The sequence below is a fragment of the Passer domesticus genome, chromosome 2 (assembly GCF_036417665.1).
Source record: "Passer domesticus isolate bPasDom1 chromosome 2, bPasDom1.hap1, whole genome shotgun sequence".
NCBI classification, from domain to species: Eukaryota; Metazoa; Chordata; class Aves; order Passeriformes; family Passeridae; genus Passer; species Passer domesticus.
Window position 1 is genome coordinate 122,447,707 of NC_087475.1, and position 19,959 is coordinate 122,467,665.

The following is a 19,959-nucleotide window of genomic DNA, read 5'->3' on the forward strand; positions in this document are numbered from 1 at the left end:
AAAATGCATCCCCAAAAGAATTTATCACGTTAACCTGACCAAAGATGAGCAGCTGAATGGGAGGGGGACTTACACAAAAACTTGTTTAGGGTGGGGGTTTTTTTTGCTTGGTTTTGTTCACACTTATTTAACGTCAATGATTGATTAACATTTTGGATAAAGGAGGTCTTTGTTAGTGATTCAGCATCTCCACCCCTTCAATTAAGGTGTTAAGAGTTCACACAAGTGCAGTGAGACCCAAGATCCCCAGACCCCTCTCCACAATAAAATCCCGACCCAAAAAAAACCAGATTTAAAAACAAAGCAAAACAAAAACGCACTTGCCCCACTGAGAAAATTCCAAAATCCCAAAACTAACATCGTTGCTAACTCCAAGTCAAAAAAAGAAAGATGCCTTTCTTTTGTTGTTTGAGGAGAGGCCAGCAAGGGAGACAGGGAAAGAATATGAGCCCTTGAGCCATTTTTATGCACTGAGTAAGAAAAAAAGGACACATTCATTAAAAATAATCTCTTTGGAGATCGCTGTTAAAAGAAAAAAAATCCACACCGCGTAACAGAGCCATCATGCCAACTTGTCCAAAATGGCTATAAAACCTCAGGAAAACAACCCCTGTATCTCAGGCAAGAAAGCAGATCCCTGTGCCATGGGAAGCAGGCGTGTGCACTGCTGCAAGCACAGCTCCTCTGCCGCGGGATGGACACAAAACACTCTGTGTGTGTGTGTGTGTGCCCTGATCAGCTCCCCACACCTGTAACACCAGCCAGACATCGGCCATGACGGACCTCAGAGCAAGCAGGAGAGAGGTAAACAAACAGAAGTGGGAATAAAGCTGGTTAAGTATGTTAATTCTTTCATTTGAGTTCATATAATGCCTTGCCTAGCTTTCCAAAGGTTGTTATTGTAGTATCTCGAGCAATCACTGATCAAATAATCCAACAAAACAGGAAAAAAAAATCTGCACCATTTTTTCTCCTCATGCTTTTAAAGCTTGATACATTTAAGGATCCTTCAGAGCATCTAATGTCTGTGTGGGCTTTTCACAGAGAAACCAAGGACAAAATACTTTCCAGGAAAATAAAAATGTTACTGGAACCCCTAAAAACAGAGAGAGCTGTCTCCCCCGCTTCCTCCAACTGTGTTTTGACAGAAAATCATCCAGTCACCAACAAGGAGGCTTAAGGAGACAAACTTGACTTGGCACAAGCCTTTCTTCTCTGCCCAGAACAAGGAGAAGGTGTTACTTTACCAGGTAAGGGCTACAAGATTTGATGTTCCTCCCCCAAAAATGAGGTTTGTGGTTATTTCCAGACCAGCTTCAGAGTCCATGTTAGGTCTGACATCAGAAGAATGAAAGCATCTTTCCTTTCGCCTTGGTGGGCTTTGAAACACCCCACAACCACTTCCCATCTGACACTTATTTCATTCTTTCTTTGCTGCATGACAATTTTCTGATTTCTCATGTCGTTTACTATTAAAGCACTAATCATGTAATCATCCCACCTTAATATTTTACACCCAAATAGCAACCCACAATTGACTGTCGCATCAGATTCTTCCCATCTGTTTCCTCATGCTTTGTCTACCCTCCCTGAGTAAAATCCACCTTCCACATCCCAAACATTCCATCTTCAGAGGCCTCTTTAGACCCATTGGCCACACAGGGAACCTGGGGACAGGGAGCTGGACAACACAGAAATACAGGGTTCTCTCTCATCATAGAAGTGGAGCCTTGCTGCCTGCATGCATCCACCTGTCCCACCATTTCCCTAAGCATTTGGGGTCTCCACTATTCACTTTTGTATCATCATTTAACACTTAGCCTCATGAAACTTCAGATTTAGTCTCTCTTCCCCTTTTGCAGCCAGCCAGAGCACAGACTCCCTCTCATGCACACACATGCAAAGCCTCTCCTCTACCTAGTAGGAATCCTTCCAAATAAACACATTTCCCCTGCCTTGACAGATACTGCTCTTCCCCACAATCCCCATATACAAGATCCCTTCCCACACTTGGTATCCCACCTACCAGTTTGATACTACAGGCTTAGCTTCCCTGGATTCCTGCTCCCCTCATCTATCAACACTGCTTCCCAGCTCTGGAGCCCCACAGTTTCCCTCATGACCATGTGCACCACCTCCCTCCTGCTGAAAGCACTTGCTACCTCATATTCTGGCTCCCAGTGCTTCCCCAATCCCACTCCCACATCTCATTCTTACAATGACTCAAGTCCCAACTCCTCACATGCTTTCCTCCATGTACCGCTCTCCCCAGCAAACCTCATACTCATTTCTTCACCCAGCTCTCCACGTTTTTTCCTGCAGATGCCCACAGCTCGTGGTGCTTCCTGCACCACAGCCCCCATCCCTTCCTCACGGCACGTCCCAGGTGATGTGTGTGGGAACACACTCTCTCCCACCCTCTCTGTAGGGAGTGCATCCCACTCCCTACATCCCTGTGCCCCAGCCCCTCACTTCAGCCCAACCACAGAGCTCACACACGCAGCTCCCGCCCCACTTTTACACCAGCTTCTTTCTCCCGGGACAGCCTTGATTCCCAATCCAACAGCCCCTCCCACCCTATGCCCCAGCCCCTCGCCGAGACTGGAATCTCACAACCACCTCTCCAATCCACCCAACACCGTCCTCCTCTTCCACAGCACGGCCCGAAGGCACTTCCACACCCCTCGGGGCAGCGCAGAGCACCGCAGTGCTGCGCCCCACGGAGCACGGCCCCAGAGTACCCCACAGCCCAGGGCACCCCACACACAGCCCAGGGCACCCCACAGAGCACAGCCCAGTGCCCCACACACAGCCCAGTGTCCCCACACACAGCCCAGTGCCCCCACAGAGCACGGCCCCAGTGCACCCCACACAGCCCAGGGCCCCAGCGCATCCCCCGCACCACCGAGCATCCCACACAATCCCTCCACCAAGCACAGCTCTTTGGAGCATCCCGTGCACCACGCCGCGACCCAGGGCAGCCCACACATGCCTGCTGCCAGCACATCCCCTGTGGCATCCCATACATTCCTCCACAGATCGCAGCCCCCGGGGCATCCCCTGCCCCGCGACGCCAGGCACGGCATTCCATGCGCCGCTCCACACAGCGCAACCCCCAGGGCTCCCAGCGCACCCCACACATCCCAAGGAGCACAGCTCCCGGAGTACTCCCTGCGCCCTGTGCACAGCTCCTGGAGCATCCCCTGCTCCCAACACCTCCCTCCATGGAGCACATCCTCCAGGCATCCCCTGCTCCCCACGGAGCACAGCTTCCAGAACATCCCCCGTGCCCCACACACCCCTCCGTGGAGCACGGCTCCCCGCACATTCCAGGGAGCACGGCTCCCGGAGCGCATCCCCTGCTCCCCACACACCCCTCCACGGATCACAGCCCCCCAGGCACCCCACGCAACCCCGGGGCTCCCCTCGCCGCCTCCTCCGGGGCACCCCCGGGACCCCCCCCGACTCCCGAACTCGGCGCGGGTGCCGGTGCCCGGTGCCCGCCCCGCACTCACCGCGCTCAGCCCGGGGCCGGCGGGGGCGGCGCGGCGGCTCCGTCCCCCTCCCGCACACACACACAGGCTCCATTGTCCGCCGGCGCCTCCCCCCCCCCGCTCCCCGCGCACATGGTACCGCCCAGCGCAGCCCCTCGCGCCCGCTCCCCCCTCCCGCTCCCCCCCCCCCCCGCCTTTCCCCCACACCGGTTCTTCCCCCCCCCCCCCCTCGCGCCCCCCTCCCGCCGCGTCCCGCAACCCGCGGAGAGGGGAATGGTACCGCCCGTCGCGCGCGCCCCGCCCCGGCAATGGTACCGTCCGCTACTCACTCGGCCGGCGGCGGGACCGCCTCTCGCTCCCCGCGCCGCGCAGTGGTCTCGCCCGGCCCCCCCCCCCCGCCCCGCCTCTCCCCGGCCAGAGGGAGGGGACTGCGGCCCTCCCCCCTTCTCCGCACGGTGGTACCAGCCGGGCTCTTAAAGAGACAGGCTCCCCTCGGCCCCGCCGCCCCGCCCCCTCATTAACATAGTCCAGCCCCCGCCCCGCGGCGGCCACGCCCCCTCCTCCCCTTTTAAAGAGACCGCAGCTCTTCTTAAAGGGGCCGCCTCCCCCGCCACCCCCCCCCCCCCGCCCCCTCCACCCCAAACTCCCCTCCGCCGAGTCGGGCGCCGAGCGTGTGGCGCTCAGCCCCGGCGGTTCCGCGGGCGGCGGGCAGGGCGCTCCCCGCGCTGCCGGTGCCCGCCAGGTACCGCAGGGGAGGCGCCCCCGGTGGGGCCGGGGAGGGGCCCCGGCGCTCCCCCTCAGGCGGCGCGCGCGGGGGGCCCGCCCTCGCCCTGCGCCCCCCCCCAGCGGCGGCACCCCCCAGCGGAAGCGGCGCGCGGGGCCCCTGAGGGGACGCGGGATCCGGGATGCGGGACACGGCATGGCGCCGCCCGGCCCCGAGCCGGTGCCCTGCCCGCCCTCCTCGGCACCCGCCTGCCCAGGCCCCGCTCCGCTGCCGGTGCCGCGGTGCCCCCGCCTCGAGCGGGATTCCACGCGCCCTGGGGACCCGGGGGCGGCCACCGGGAATCGCCCGATGGCGCGGCCCCGGGGAGCCGCTGGACCGTCGTGGAGCGGCCCGGCCCGCTGGCACATGTCCCTTCCACACGTTTCTGAGGAGCGGGGGGAATTAGCGGAGGAGAAGCGCGTCCCTCCTCGCCGGGGGCTGAGCACCCCGACTGCCCACCCGCCGAGCGACCTGAGGGCTTCCTTGTGATGAGGGAAAGCGCCGGGATAAGCCGCAGCTTGGAACTGAACAGGGAGGGACCAGGCGGTAATGGCAAACAGACACAACCTATCAACTCCTAAAAATGCTCAAGGGCCCCATCCTGGACAAATGCTCCGTGTTTGGGGGATTAGACATCAATGCAGTTTGGTTTCAAACTGGCAGTGAAGAGTTTTGAAGATTTGTAGCAATCCCCCGCCCTTTTCAGTCTGAGACTTACTCTGTGAAAAGGCGGCTTTCAACATCCACTAATCCTCCTCCTTCACCTCCACAAAATGTCCTTAAAATGGGCGATGTCGTGGCTGTAAGGAAGAGGTTTCCAAGCCACCGGTGGCACACCGATGCAGCCGAACAGAGAAAGTCAGCGGATCAGTTTTGCTTATCCGCGCTGCCTGAATAACCTGTTTAGCCAATACAACATCAGTGAACAGAAATGCAGTGTCCTCCCTCCCCCTTTATCCTCATACGACCCATTCTTTGTCCAACTCCCACTTTTGAGTAACTCAAGTCTTTGGAAGAAGACCCTTTTAGCGCAACATTCACGCTGGGCGTTGCTCTTGACAGATAAAACCATCTCCTCTCTTTGCTCAGCCCTCAATCCCCTTTTCTCTTATTGTCCCTCTCTTCTCCTCCCCTTGTCCTTGCCCACTGGCAAACAGTGTTAAAGAACTCTTTACAGCTTCCTGAGCACTGCAACAGTAGCTAATTATCACCTCTTACCCCAAATAGATACTCTTCCTCCAGGGACATACTTCTTAACAGTGAGGTTTCAGTCCCTTCTGGTTTGCAGACCAGAGACCCGGAGCATTTCCCGCCGGACCGACTTTCAGCCCACTGACACCTTTTCCAGACAAGTCCCTGGGGCTACAAGTTCCCAGGATCCACGACCCGAAGGTGGAAATCTGGTCTCTGACAAGTCTTTCCACCCACTGACGCCAGCCCCACCTGCATCTTTCCAGCGATCGCGGCCAGCGCCTTATACAGCTGAAGCGTCGGTGAAACTGGAACCACCACCTTTGCTGCCATCGGCTCCACACTCTCCTCTACACGATGTTTAAAGCTTGCCCATGTTTAAATACGGGTCTCTTTTAGTGCAACACCTGCAATTCCTTCTGTCCTTCACGCCAGGCAGCCCAGCACGGTGCAAGGAACAGAATGTGCCTCGCAGTGCTTCCCACAGAAGATCCAGTCCCACTCCCACCGACACCAGGAACCCATCCTGGTTTGCTCAAAAGGAAGTTGTTTGCCCTGGGCAGTAGAGGCTGGGATTTTTCCAAGGAACCTAAGGGAGGCAGGCACCCAACTTCCGTTTTCCAAAGGTACCTTTGAAAATCCAACCCTGTGCCCCAATCCCGACACATGGAACAGCAGTGATAAAATACATGGAGTTAGCGAACTGCAGTTTTCGTTCTCCTCCCTCCTCCAACCCAGTACTTCGCTGTCTGGTCCCTTTAGGAGTTAGACCGGGGAAAACGAGCACAAAATGCTACTAGTTTGCAGATGCTGTGGTTCCTCCGACTCCCCTCCCATCCCCCCGACCCCATCCCCCCACATTTCAAACAGTTATAAATGACTGTGCAACTCTGCAGGCAGCGGTCTCAAATAACCACACCAAGCCTCTCCCCTCCAACGGCTTTAAGTCTCTTCCTTCCTCTCCTTGGGGCTCCGGAGAGCAGCGATCAAGGTGCTTTGCTTCACTCTCAAGAGTTAAGTTGCTGCTTCACCCACCACCTTTGGGAATCCGCCACGGCAGTGAATTCCCAAGGCTGTCCTTGAAGGGTTTTATCATGGGAACTGACAACAACAGGCTCCAAAACGATCCTAACTGGTTGTAAGTCGGGATTTCAGGTAGCAGAGCCGCAGATGGTGGGACCGTCAAGAGCAGCCCCCTGTACTGGGGCCTTGCCCTCCCTTGGCCAAGCTCATAAAAGCTGCCCCAGAGAAACCAGCTGTCCCGACTCTTTAGAGCACTCCGGCAAATCCAAGAACATCTTGGAAGCATTACAGCTCTCACCACACTGCGAACGCTCTCCTCACAACTCCCTGTTGCAGCGAGGGCAGGAGATCAGCCCGTCTGTTCAAAAGCAGGGCCCTCTTCCATTAGAGCAAACCAAGCCTAAGGAAAGTTGCCACAGGAGCTCTGGCTCTTCGGAGCAGACAGATCAGACAAGATAGCCCAGCCAGCAAAATACATTTGCATGACACTTTCTGTACATGGTTCAGAGCATGGCACACCCCAATCGCGGCTTTTATTCTCTTCAAGGGCCTGGCCCTGCAAACACTTAATTTTACATGTGTAAGTAGAGTCCCACTGAAGCACAATGGAGCTACTCATGCAAATAACATTGAGAGCGTGTAGGGCTGTGGCTCTGTTTCACTGTTCCATCTGCAGCAGACCCAGTTTTAGAGGATCCTGCCATGCTCTCTCTGTTATTGCCACTCACTTGTGCCAGTTAAACTATTTATGTAGCTACATGCATAGGTGAGCTGTTTAAACGATCCAACTTTTTTTTAAAAGCCCTACTAACAAGAACAAAACCTTAACACTAGACCAGCCCTGATGTAGATTTCATCCCCACAAGCAGCTGAACTGGCACAACTGGAGGAGGTGGAAACATCTGAGAAACAGGAACTTTTGAAGATGGGACTGAGGGAAGGTGAAATGGAGACATGGATCCTCAGCATGTGAAGGGGATTACCCTTTTCTGAAGTCACACCCTGCTCCTGATCATCGACTGTCTGAAGTGGAGCCTTCTCCAACCACACACACACACAGTCATTCCACGTGAAACACTTTCACCTCAATCACAACAGTAGATTGGGCCTTTTCAATCAATAATGTTTATAAAAACCTTGCCTCAAGGGAAGCTGTCAGCAGCAAGAAGAATCTGCCAGCGGTCCCTGTACCCAGGATCACGGATGGGCACTTCTCTTTGCAGGTAAAGGATGTCAGCACCATGCACCATGTAGCCAGTACATTGCTGCTTCTGCAGTCACGGGATCCCTTGCTACTAGCTTCGACATGGCACATTTGGGCCATGCAAAGCGTTCCCTACAATTATTTTTTTTTGTTAGGTTATGGGCTATTCTATCTCTAGCAACTCTGTGCTGAAATTGCATCACATATTTCCTGTCTGCCGAGGCAAGATTTCCCTCTTTCAGTGCGATTATAACCTTCCAGCAGGGAAGCTCCACTAACTCCTTAAGAGCTTTGCTCTCTACACTGCCTCCCGACCCGCATTCGTGTACACCTGCACAAAGTGGGTGTAAAACACCATCACTGTTGGAAATGAAGAACACACGCCATTAGGAGGATGTTTTGCTTTGTTTGTTTGCTTTAGGTTTGGCGGTTCTTTGCCCTCTTTTGTGCTCCCGTGTAAATGATCAGAAGAGCTGTGGGACAAGAGAGATCAGTCTCTATGAAACCATTTTCTTACAAGCTTTCAGGTTTACACTGCTGCATGCTCTAATGAGCCTTCTCGAAAGGAAACAACCCATTTCTGTAAGGAATCCAGGTGATTATGGTTTGCATACCGCCGTGATCTCTCTGCATGGGCACAGGGGAGTTGCCTTCATGAATCTTGCTGCAGGATGAAGTCTAAAGCTGGACAGTGTGAAAGAAATGGGAAAGGACCACAGGGAGGGGTACTTTAACATCTATTGTTAACTTGGAAAGAAACCCTTCTTTCAGAAAATCTTTTATTTATTGTAAATCATTCCTAAAAGATTAGGAAATCAGGCCTGGGGGAGGGGGAGAGATTGTTGTGGCTTTCTTTCTTGTTCAGTTTCTTTTAGTATTAGACATTAACCCGAGTCTCCTCAGTTTTGTTGAGCCTCCATCCTGCAAACACCAGAGAATATTTTTAACATACTTTGTGTGAACAGCCCCTCTGCATCCCATCGTGGGTGGGACTTCACAGCCTCCCAGAGGAGGGAAATGCCTCTCTACTCACACCAATGTCAATCTCCACGCAGAGTCACACACATCCCCCCCAAAACACACACATATGCAAATCCCACTTCTGTCCCCACTGCTGGTGAAAAACTACCTGCAAGTCACCCAAGGCAATGACTACTCTCCAGCTGGCTGCACAGGGCATGGAGCTGTGCTGGGAACGAGACTGGCTGACGGATCTGACCAGCACTGGCTGCACATCACCCCAAGGCAACAGTGTGCAGATGATGGCAAATTCACCTGGGCAAGAAAGGCCCTGCTCTCGCTTTCCTGTCTGCACTGGAAAGAGAGAAACAGTTGATGTTGTGTTTTCCTGTTCACAAGAGCACCCAAACAATCTGAGCCTTAATCAGGTTTGGGCTGGAACATGGGACTGTGCCTGTGGTTAAAATATTCTTCTGGACATCCACAGAGACTTATAGTTAATCTGCCTGCTTGAAGACATTATCTCCCATTAAAAACTCTGATGTGATGAACAAATCCTGTGTATTAGAAGATTCCAGCTGCAGGATGCTCTTGCCCTATTTAGAAAGTCTTTTCTCAAGTCAATAAGCAGGTATGAGGCAAGTATCACGCAGCCATAGAGATAAATGTTCAGCTCTATCTCCTATGATTAAAAAAAAAAAAACAGGGAGAAGAAAATGAGGGAGAGAACAGATACTGATTCAGAAGGGAAATCAGGTAAACAGAATCTGGGGAAGCATATGCTCATGCAACACATGAAAAATATGAATTCATACCAAACAAAGGTGGGAAATTTTGGCACAGAGAAGACTTCAGAACCAATGATTGCACAGGAATACTGCTTCCACCACATGGTCTCCATGCTTTACAGGGAACTGCTACCAGGAGAATTTGTCTTTAGAATTGCCCGACCCTTGAGCCTTTTAAGATTCTCAGCCATGTCTTTACACTCCCTTTGTATGTGTATGGGCATCTTTGACACCAATGAGAACAGACATGGCAGCAGCTCACAAAATTGCCAAATTCACCTCCTGCTTCCTTTCAGCCACCTGTTGAGCCCAGTACAAGCCACCAAGCCCCCTTACAGAGCCACACAGCCACATTCTCTGTGCTGCCTGCCCACAGCGCCAGGGCACGCATGTGCACCTCCATGGTGCAAAACCAAGCAAACAGAATTTCATTCCCAAAGCAACATTTCTGAGAAAGCCAAGACCAGATGAAGAAAGCACCTCTCACTAGAAGCATCCTTCTCACAGGATAAATAGGAGGCTAAGTCTGCCCTCAGACAGACAGAAGAAGTCATCTGTCGCCAACACATACAACAGCTCTCCTGACATAACGGGCTTTTTGTGCCTTCCAGCACTGCTCCTCCAGCATCCAGCTGCTCAGGGTACCCGCCTGCTGCACAACAGGCCAGCAACATGGACAGATTCCACTCATGCTGCCCTTACAGGCAGCACAGAGTTCTTTAAGGGTAAAATTTCGCTCATGTCTCTCCTTCAAGGCTACGAAAAAATAAAAACAACTTCAGCATGAATTCTCCTCTAGACTGTGCCCAAAGAAACCAAGCCCCCACTGTACCGCAGACTGGCCCATTAAAGCGAATGGTTAAATTCTTGCTATGAAAAAGTAGGCGTTGTTGTCTGTTTTGCGAGGCAGAAATCAATATTCCCGCCTCCTCTCCTTCTGCTATTTCACCTTGAGATACTCATGCTCAGTTAGATGAGATCTGAGTCTTACTCACTGTTACTGCAACTTTTCTCTCTCCAGCATTTCACAGGGTCACGGGTGTTCTTGGAGTCCTAACCTGCCTGAGTGGTAATTTACCACTCAGCTCTCTAAACTGATCACCACTGGTGACTGAAATAGTGACTGATTTTCCTTCCAAATCACACCGCTGCAGCCATTTCCAACTATTTATCTACACCCTCTATCTCCGTCATTTTCCTCCCTGTGTCCTCCAATAACAACCCTCTTTCTGCCACAGCCTCTCTCTTCTCCGGACCCCTATAATTCACTCCCTGGTGCTAGCCTCTCCCGTACTGTGGCCATCTTGTAGAAATTATGTTTTATTGTGAAATGCCCCTGCTGCTCTCACTCTCCCTCTAATCTAACTGTGGGGGGTAGCTTGGTTAAGTCTATAAATTTGGGGAGTGGGGAGTTGGGCAAGAAGGCGAAGGACCTGGGTGACTGATGTTCAGCCCAGGCAAGCCTGCAGCAATGTTGGCTGGGGAGGGACAGGCAGGGGAAGATAAGCCAGTACCATACCACAACAGCTGCTCCTTCAACCAGGTTTCCCTCTGGCAGTTCAGATCCAGGGCCTGGACCGATTCCCACAGATCAGGTAGCAATAATGCCAGGCTGACTGGGCTGTTCTGATGAGCCCTCTTGGATGCAGCTCTGCCTACAATCATGCCTGCCTCTGTCACCTAAGGATTAGACAACTGCAATATGGTCTGTTTGGCACCATGCTTTAAATCCATTCATAAACTGAAGGCAGTGCAGAATTCAGCGCTCAGTTAGATAAGCCATGTCTCTCACCCACGATCATTCTCACATTTGTGCTTCATTTTAAAGCCATCTGACCACTGGCTCCCAGACAGGTTTTAACATGTTCCTGTTGACCTCTAATGCCTCGCAACACAGAACCCTCCCCAGCAGACATATCACCTCTTATATTTCCTAGAAGCTGAAAAGACACCACGTACTCTAGCACAGGTACCTAGGAGAGTAGAGTTGAGGGTTGCTCAGTCTTTAGTTTGCCATTGTTTGCTGGTGACAGTCTGATGAAATTGCTTGAGTTATAATGAAGATAGTTTTCATTATCTGTCATTTAAAAATGTCAAGGGAGCTTAGACTGAATGGATAGGTGCAACCTGTTGTTTCAAACAGCTTTTGATGAAAGAAATACATTTCAAAAGTACCAGCCACTGATTTTCAGGTGTTATACCAAAATTACATAAAACAGAGAGATGCCTCCAAAGAAAACACGCAGATTTCCCCCCTTGCTCTTTAGATTAGACATTGGCTTATCATCAGTATGGTGCTGACTTTCTCCTGCAGTAATCACCAGCTTTCAGATCTGCAAGGTCTTAGATGATAGAGAACAATACCAGGACTATTCATTATTAGAGGGCACTTGAGAGTTTTGGCTTAGCTATATAAACGCTTTGCTCTTGTTCTTTTCCATTTTTACTTATGCACTTTTATGGTGCAAACTGTGGACCACTTTAGCAACAGATGTCATGACTGGACATACTTCTGCCCAAACATTTTGTTAGTCCCTCTCTGCTAGTGGTGCTGGCCTCTCCCAGCTGAACTGCAATAACAGACTGCGTGAATGTTCCTAGTCCATCTGAGCACAAAATCTGCCAGCTTATTTTAAATCATACCAGGCTATTCCCCAGCAGGAATACATCTGCTGACAATACCTGCCTTGCAGGTCCTGAGAGACACCTAGGACAGCATGCTTCTTTCCATCTATACCCTTTTATTTCAGAGAATCCATTTAACAAGTGAGCTGGTGCTGCACAAGGGACCAGCCTGGGTAATGGAACTGTGATGGCACACTCCCTGTCCCTTGACTTGCTTACAGCATGGGCTATTCCTACACACAACCTGCATCTTTTGCCTGCCCTCTCTGTCCAACCAACACAAAATTAATGCCAGCAGTCCATCCAGCATGTAAGAAATGCAGGTAATACTGTGTGCATTGTCCTTAAAAATCACTTGTATTTTTGGTAATTGCTTTTATTTGAGCATCCAGCATCAAAGAGTGTAGCAAGAATCTCCTGTAAATATTTAAATGCTGAAGCACACATACCTTCCACTTTAGGATCTGATAACAGATTGCTGCTACTTTGTCCAGTGACACTACTTCAACCTGCCTAGATCCCATGCAAGTCAGCTGGCTTCCTCTTCCAAGTCCTTATTTCCCCCATGTGCAGAGACTGAAGAGTCCCCTGGATGTTCCTGCTCTTGGTGGTGTATACGATGTTCAAAACTAGGATGATAATGAGGAAGGAGAGAAGAACTGAGCCTTAGGATGGTGGCTTCTGAAAGTCACAGATGTGAGGAAGAAATAAGCGTTGTTTTGAGACCTGATCGCTCCAACAGTTTTGTTTCCATTAGGACAATGTTTCCCAGGCATTTACTTGAGTCATCCTTACAAAGTATCTCCTAAAGAAAAGGGTTTATGTTCCTGGCAACATGTTCCAAAAAACCACGTCCCCAGCTCCCTGCTGCCATAAGCAAGCACAACTCCAATGATTTCAATAAAGCTGCACTTTCTGTGGCCCTAAGGCTATAACACTACAGTAAACAAAGCCAAATTCCATAAGCCAGATGCTTTAAGGCCTGAATCCAAGTCTTCAACATCTTACAGATACAATCCACCAAAGGATGGCTGAACCCACACCATCAGCTGGCCCTCACTGAGACGTTTCAGCCACCAGCAGAACACGGACCCCAGGGCCTCATCCTGGGGCACAGAAATGGCTGGTGGACACCACCTGGCTCCTTGAAAGGGCAGTGGTACCTCACTCCTCTAGGATCTGGGCCAGCACTCTCAGCCTTCCTGCTGAGTCCTCTGCCCTCTCCAAAAAGAAAACCCAGTTCCCCACTGTAGTGGCCGCAAGGATGAGTTTGAGAAATGCAGTGCTGACACCAAAACCAAACGACCTTACAATGTCAGCTGCTTACCACTCCAGTCTCTTCATCTCCCTGTTGCACAGCTTGTTTTCCCTTTACATCTAAAACATCCCAACAAACACCGCTCAGTCCAAGGAAGGGCCGGCTCAAGGCTCTTGCCAGATTAGGCGTGGGATCCACTGGCACACGGTGAAAACAGACCCATGGCTCAGTTAGATGACAATGCACATCCTGGAGCAATAAGGATGTGATGATGCAGGATAGTTGCGCAGGACTGAGTGAACACAGCAAAGGAATGGTCTTTCCAGCTCCAGAAATGGTCCCTGAAGAGCAGCAGTAAGGGACTCTGGCTTGATAGTATAGTCTGGGGAATGTACTGCACACAGCTCCAGTGAGTAATGCTGAAAATCCATAGGCAAAGGAAACGTTTTAAAACGGAGGAGGAAAATCTACTTGAAATCAATACTGTGAAGGTCTCTAAAAGGAAACACTCTGCAAAAAAGGACACATTTGCCACATATAAATCTTTAATGATATCTTGTAGTTTTAACAAAGCATTAAAAACCCAAACAAACAAAAAAAAAAAAAAAAAGGAACCCCAGTCGCTGTAATACACTTGAGAGAGCAAACATCCTCATATGGCAAAATATGATTTTCACACCTGGTAAATGAAATAACTCTGCTGCACCCCAAGGCCAGGGTTAGGGTCTAAGGTGAGCTGTTAATGGAAGGTTAGAGACCACAAAACGGCCCTTCAGGGAGCACCTTTCAGATGCTCTTTTCATGTACAGCAGTGCACAGTAATCAGAAGGCAGTGGCAGTACACACTGAAGTCACTGTCACTGACAGTGGTTCTAACTGTGCAGGCACCAGTTGATAGCTCGGATTAAGATAGCCAGCTCACGTGGCCATGCTCCTCTGACTCAGGAGAAGGCTCATGCTCCCGCAAGAGCAATCCTGTATTCTTTCATCTCCCTCCTGGCATGCCTTCTGCAGCACACCAGGGTTAACCACTCACCCTCTTCTCTCAGATGAAGAGTGAAGCTGCAGAGCTGAGACAACAAACTTTGCAATTGCACACAGCTAGAGCCTCTGCACCGTTAAAAGAAAAGCAAGCACAGAAAATCAAGGAAAATCCTGATCACAGGCCATGCTGGTAGGAACCCAATGACATTCAGAATCTGTCCTGTATCAGCATGCTAGACTGCTGGATCCAGGCAGGATGGAGACACAATTTGCCAATCATTCAGGAACATGAGAGAAGTGAGGCCTGTGGGGAGCCAACAAGCCCCAGAGGTACATACAGATATTTACAACAAAAAATCCAAGTGGAATCAGCAAGAGGAAGAAGCACAGAGAAAAACACTACATGAACTAGCACCAACCAAAACACATGGCCTAACAAGACGCTTTAGAATATCTGGCTCCATAAATTAGACTGTGATTCCCAGATCTTTAGCTCCCAGCTCCTGCTGATTTCTGAGTATAAAGGGGATGTTTGTCACTCCCAAGATCAGACGCCAGCTCAAATGCCTTTCAAGAAGTACACAGATGAGCATGTTCCTAGGGAAGAACCAGCTACAGCTGAGCCTTCAAACAAGCACAAGGAGAACCTCCTGCCCACAGACAGGAAAGTGGTAACCTCCTTCACTTCCTTTGTGGCTTTAACCTAAACCACAACTCCTCCCTTTGGGTTAGAAGTCTCTTCCACTCATTCAGATGTTTGTCAGCTTGTCTCTCTAATACCCAGCATTCGTCACTGCCACATAGGGAAAAAAACCCCAGCTCTCTTCTTTTTTTCTCTCTCCCACACCCCTTTTACAGTTTCTTCCCTAAACAAGAATGGCTTCAATGCATGGGAAAGCAAGTCTAAACTACAGCTCTTCAGGCACAGGCACAGAAATTAGCAATTGCAACATGAGGGGGCAGGGAGAAAGGAGACGTTGGCATACAGGCTACACCAACATTTGGGAATGCTGGCAGTGAAGAAACATTGCTGCCAGCAGGAAGAGTGATGCCAAAATAACTCACAGGGCTTTTCCATGAGTGCAAGCACTCCTTCCCAGCCCAGGGTGCAACATCCCTCCTGCTACCCAGGAGAGCTTCGGAGCATGGATGAGGGGTTGGAAGCGAAGGGCAGAGAGGGATGAGCACAGGGAAGAACCGTGGTGCCACTTGGGAACCCCCTCTTTGTCCATGCATAGGGAGGTGAGAATAGACCCCATGATGCCCAGTGTGGGGCAGGGAGAGGCGGCAGCTTCCCCTCGGAGATCCCCTCCTCTGCTGAATCCAGGTTTAAAGATGTGACAAACAGCAGCTCCCCTCCTAAACTTAGGATATCCTCTGGACCTCCCAGTCCAGAGGCTTAATCTTATGATACCCAGGTGATACCGGGGTTTTTAGAGACAGCTGAGCCTCGTGAAAGATTTGAGCAGTTTCTGGAGCGGGCATTTTTTGCTACGTGCCTTTACCAGGTGGTTACAGTGGGAAACTTCTCCCTCAGCTCCCATTGCAACACACAACCGGGCAGGCACACACGGTGCCGGGTGATGCAGTCACTCCCTTGCCACCTGCCACTCCCAGGACAGTCCAGGACTGTGTAGTGTGAAACAACAAGCTTTTTATTCCTTCAAGATCTTCAGAAATTTCAAATAACTGTTCTACATCTGATCAGGTTTAAAAAAAATCCCAAAAAAGTAGTTTTCAAAATTTCTACCTAGAAACTGACTAAATGAATTAAATGTAAGGTTTCATTTTACCTTCTTGAAATGTTTTGTTTTGACAGGTTTAAAATTTTTCTCCATTTTTTTTCCAAGATGAAACACAAAACTGGAGTCAACTTTTCCTGAAAATAGCAACAATTCTGGCAAATCAGCAATTTTCTAAGAAAAATTATCTCTGGAGAAAAATCCTAGCAAAACCTAGTTCTGTTATTTCCTCCCAACACCACACAAGAATATGCCTCCACGGTGTAATTCTCCCTGAAGTTTCATAGCAACTCTGATTCAGACATATTGCACACACGGATATTAGAATATGCCTTTGACATCACCAGCACAATGCAAAACAGTGTATATACAATATGGCCAAGCAACGCTGCTATGGAAACCCTTGCTTTGAATTCCCGTGTATGGGGTGTTTAAATTCTTATCCCTAATATTGCTTTTACAGAATTCTGTGTACTTCATTTGCTCAAGTCATCTCCTTCCTTCTGGGAGGACTCTCCCTCCCGGGAAAGAAAGATGCTTTTGTGGGTGAAGCAGGAGGTGATGAGACCTGCACTGCACTCCTGGTGCTGCCACATACACCGGCTCCATGAGCTGCAGAAAGAGAAGTAACTGATCCGTGCCTCAGTTTCTGCAGCTGTAGAATGAAAATAAGATGACGTGTTACTTCGGATGTGACTCCAATGTGCTTAGAAATCCTTTGTGACAGCCAGAGGATACATGCATTCCTATTTGTTACTTTCTGTAGGCGAGGAGTTACTGTCCTCTACAGACCTATGCTGATGATCTCTCTATGTTGGAGAACCAAATCAGGAAGTACAGTCGCCCACTCATGTAGCGAACAGATAAGTAATAAAGCAGCACACTTGCCAACTCCTAAGGAGGTGGTTTCTTAAAAAGACATAGGAAGCTTTCGTGTTTTGATGCTGACTAATTTCAGAAAGTTCCCGTTACCGCTCTCTTCATTTTAAACTTCTTCAAAAAAACATGTTTACCTGATATTCTGAAGGGTCTTCTGCTAGGCAGGATGAGACCAGCCAGACTGAAGGTAACACTGCTGGAAGAGGACTCTTTGTCCATTTCCTCCAATTGCCAGGTGCTCCTGGTGGCCCTAGCAGTACCAGTGGCCATCTGAAACTGTGCCAGCTTCGTCCTGGGACGTACGGCATCACCTCCCACAAAATCTGAGCAGAATGTGCAACCTAATAACCATCACCCAGCAGCCAAACTCACCCCTGCAATCCAGCGATCGCAAATGCAGATTAACTCACTTGCATTTGTCTGATGGTGTAATTGCCAGACTGCACATTCAAATGAGTATTTGTTTAACTGTGTGATACACAGATAGAGCTGATACACTTGAGGCCAAATTTACCCCTGTTGCAATTTCCCTAACTCCAGTAGCAATTACTCAAAGGACTAATTTGGCCCACAGTGTTTCCTAGTACATGTGATTCATCATTTCTTTCCTATAACAAAGAATAATACACTGTTTCAATCAGTGGTGATGTCCTGGCCTCCTTGAGGCTGCCGGACTCCCTGCTTAATCAGACATAAAACAAATCACTTGCAGAGGCAGAGGCGTACAAGCATGCTTTAATTACAATATTGTAACACCAATTAGAGATCTATCTAATCGAGGACTCAGTACTTCCTACTCGAGTATTACTCCCATGTTGGGATAATTACTGCTAATTAAGCTTGGAACTAATTAGGCCAAATGATCTCATTTATACCAACATAGATGACTTCTAGGAGTTCACACACGCACAAAAAAAAAAGTCCAAGGGTGATTTTATCATTCCTGGACCCATCAGCATTTCACTTTCAAAATGGACTGCCCTTTCCCAATGGATAATCCCTGCTAGAACTCAAGTCCCAGCTCTCAGATTATCACACATTCTCCCAAGGTGAAGAAACACTCTGAAGGTATTTCGGCTGGTTGGCCCAAGTCACCTTCTATTCTAAACGACACAGTGGATTAACAGAATCCAGAATCGTGTCCCATCATGGCCTGGTTCATTCCAAACCTCCAGGCCACTCTCACACAGTTATTGTTACAGTTCTCAGCGCACTTAGCACTACCCACACCCCCAGGATAGCTGCACACAATAAGGAGGTTTGCTGTAGGGTGTAGTGTTGTGTTCAGACAATAACTGCAAAATAAAACCCAAAACAACTCTTAAACACGCCAACAGTCACAGGTACTTGCTGAATGATTTGCATCAATCCTGCTTAAAATTAGATAAAATACCAGTCGGTAATGGTAGCTCAGCTGTGCTTTAAGTGATGGCTGAGGGCAGGGGCTGACTCTGGCTAAGGGAGCCACTGTTTGTGCTACAGGACTTCCCATGTTCACAGCGTGACTGTACCTAACAAAGTAGGCTTCCTACTGCAGTCAGAAAAATAAAGGACAGCCCATGAAGCTGTGTTTATGTTGCAGTTTCTCCTCCTCCCCTCCCAGCCCCAAAATTCTGTACCAGCTCAGCACGGAGATTCTCAGGTTGAAGTGTCACCAAGGCAACTTCCATTTAGACCTGCTCTTGGCTCATGGAAACAAGGCACAAGCAGTAAGGAGGGTGTTCCCCGCCCAATGGTAGAACGTGGTGGGGTAAAACAAACCTTAAAAATAAAACCTTTACATTTTTTCTGGGTATTTTGGTGACTATAAGTTAGCTTCTCACCCAAAGACAGTTTGCACCAATGGCATGATTTCCTCCTCCAGTATTGGCTGATTTCAGATTCATGGCTGAGTGTAAGAAGAATGCCACCTACCAGAACACCAGTCCCACCTCCCTAAGTGACTGGACATTTTGCAAATGAAAGGAAGGACCAATATCCAAGAACTGGCTGGGGGCACCCATCCTGGCACCCATCTGTCTGCACTATGAACTTCACAAACCTACACAGTCTCCTGTCCCTGGGTACCTCAACACCCCTGCCTTGCCTGTTGCATCTGCAGAGGCTGCAAACCAGCAGGTCTGTGCTGACAGACACTACAGGTAACTCAGGAAGGGTTCAGTTACAGTCACTGCACATCCATTCTTCCAACTCCTGCCTCAAAATCAAGCCTTAAAGGACCCACTTCAAGGTGCAGCATTGCTTCCTCCTTACTTCTGCCTTTTTCTCACCAGCTGCCTTTATTACTCCTAAAGCTTCCTCCCTAAACACATCATTTTCTCACGCTTTCTTGTACCTCGGTCTGGAATCCTGAAGCTGCTGAACCCAGGAATTCACCATTGTCTCCAGGTCTTCTTCCAGCCTGCCCCTTTATCCTCACAGCAATCATTGTTCCCTGGTGAGTCACAGACACCCCCCCCCTTTCTCCCCTCCAAATGCCTCCTGAACAATCTTCTCTTTTCCAAAGCCTGTCAAAACTGAGCCCAGCAGGATTCCCTACACCAACCTGACCTGGTTACAATACCTCCTGGAACTGATCCTCCAGCTGTCTGTGAAATTTCTGTAGAAGTGCCACTTCTTTATGCAGTACCATTAGCAGAAGTCTAATAAATAATGCACAGGAATAACACAATCCCCAATAAACAATGTACTGCTTCTTCTCCTATTCTCTTAAGTGAGCAACATGGATCCTAAATCTGATCTCCCCCTCCAGTTGTTACCCAATCCTCATCTCAGCTACCAAACTCTCTCCTCCCTCCCCTAGCAAGCCTGTCATTCCTTTCTTCCCAGCTGCCAGAGGCTTCGCTGCTACCTCCTCCAGCCCAAATACACTGGCAGACATGAATGCAAGCGTCCACACAACACAAATGCAAACAGCCAGGCACGTCTCAGGTTGCATGTTGAAAATGCACGTTTCCATACACTGCAGCAGCCTATGGAAACACGTGCACAGCCCACTGAATATCATATTTATCTGGGTATCTGCTGGAACCCCTGAACGAAGAGGTG

General features: G+C 49.7%; 1 protein-coding gene across 8 annotated transcripts in view; it reads right to left on the reverse strand.

Annotated features, from left to right (window-relative positions):
- Positions 1-19,959, reverse strand: part of BCL9 (BCL9 transcription coactivator) — a 69,145-nt gene that overhangs the window by 37,698 nt on the left and 11,488 nt on the right. The window contains exon 1 of one of the 8 annotated variants that reach the window (XM_064411006.1): positions 4,976-5,196. The exons of 4 other annotated variants lie outside the window; for them this stretch is intronic. The gene's annotated coding sequence lies outside the window, so the exon portion shown is untranslated. Of the gene's footprint in view, positions 1-3,515; positions 3,649-3,774; positions 3,801-3,823; positions 3,847-4,975; positions 5,197-19,959 lie in introns of those variants that run through there. 3 more of the 8 variants (XM_064411005.1, XM_064411004.1, XM_064411003.1) reach the window with 3 other exon arrangements.